The sequence below is a fragment of the Gavialis gangeticus genome, unplaced genomic scaffold, assembly GCF_001723915.1.
Source record: "Gavialis gangeticus isolate Ggan-Ray unplaced genomic scaffold, GavGan_comp1, whole genome shotgun sequence".
NCBI classification, from domain to species: domain Eukaryota; kingdom Metazoa; phylum Chordata; order Crocodylia; family Gavialidae; genus Gavialis; species Gavialis gangeticus.
Genome location: NW_017729007.1, coordinates 1,342,169 through 1,343,387, shown reverse-complemented (window position 1 = coordinate 1,343,387; position 1,219 = coordinate 1,342,169). Strand labels below are relative to the sequence as shown.

The following is a 1,219-nucleotide window of genomic DNA, read 5'->3' as shown; positions in this document are numbered from 1 at the left end:
TAAAAGGGACATGGGGGGTTTCAATCCCTTATCATTGAAGGGGACTCCATAGTGTATGGTGTATTGAAGTATGATGTTCTATTTCTTCTCTGCTGTTCCTTTATTCCTTGTCCTCACTTCCAACAAAGGCAGGGCAAACTAGCTTGTATGTTATGAAAGGGGCAGGAGAGGCAGAGTATTGCCATGAGAAAAGAGAGCAGAGGTGGAATTGGGTGTGACAAAGTGTTGTTTGGGGGTCTTTTTGGCAAAGGGCAAGGTCTTTTGATGATCTTGCAGCCTACAAACAAAGTGGTTAGCAAAAGGGATTACCACATCTTCTGCAAAAGTAGAATGGAGGATGGCCATCCATTAGTTACCATGGATATCTGAAGTGGACATGAATGAGGTATGAATGAATGCTGACCTTTCAGATGCATCTATGCCAAGTGGCCAACCAGGTCTAGGCCTGTCATTTATACAGAAATCGCACTGGGGGAACAAGTTACCCCCATACATTAACATGGAAAAACATATTCATGCCTGGTGTAACGTTATCATGGGCAGTGTTTCATCCACAGAGAGCAAACCATTCATGTAAGCTGGATGTTTTTGGGGGATATTGTGCACTGTGGTTCCAGTGACAATGTCCTAAAAAGAAAAAAAAAATAGAATGAATTAACTTTAAGATACTGCACAGAATATATATCTGAGTAGGAAATTACCTCAAGGGAACGTATGACTAACCTTGTTTCCTTTTACAACTAGGTCACAAAGTCCTTGGATGTGGGTGTTGAGGTGGATGTCATCTACCTGGGCTTCAAGAAGGCCTTTTACACTGTTTCTCACCGCATTCTCATAAAAAAACTAGGCAACTGTAGCATTGATGCCTACTAGGTCTATGTGAATAGGCAGCTATTTGATTCAGCTTCAGATCCAGCTGCTTCGGATGCCAGCGATCCAATCCGGACCTCCGGACTGGTTTTAAGCTTACATTCGACTGAAGCAGCTCTGAAGCTTTGGAGCTGCTTCGGAGATCTAGCCATAGGGTATAATGGGGAACCAATGAAATATCTATAACTTTGTTGTTTTTTGTCTGATTTGGATGAAACTTGCAAGGCTGGTAGCTTCATCTTAGAGCACAAAGTATGCCCAGTTTCAAGAAGATAGGTGCAGGGGTTTGGGGGAAACCACACCCCAAATTCTTGAAAGCAAAACTCATGTCACGTGTACCTGTTGCACT

The 1,219-nt window shown here is 42.8% G+C and overlaps 1 long non-coding RNA gene across 1 annotated transcript in view; it reads left to right on the top strand.

Annotated features, from left to right (window-relative positions):
- The first annotated feature begins 724 nt into the window (after nt 1–724).
- The window catches only part of LOC109292056, a 6,968-nt gene continuing 6,473 nt past the window's right edge, over nt 725–1,219 (top strand). The window contains exon 1 of the long non-coding RNA XR_002096030.1: nt 725–774. This is a non-coding gene — a long non-coding RNA (uncharacterized LOC109292056). The remainder of the gene's footprint in view (nt 775–1,219) is intronic.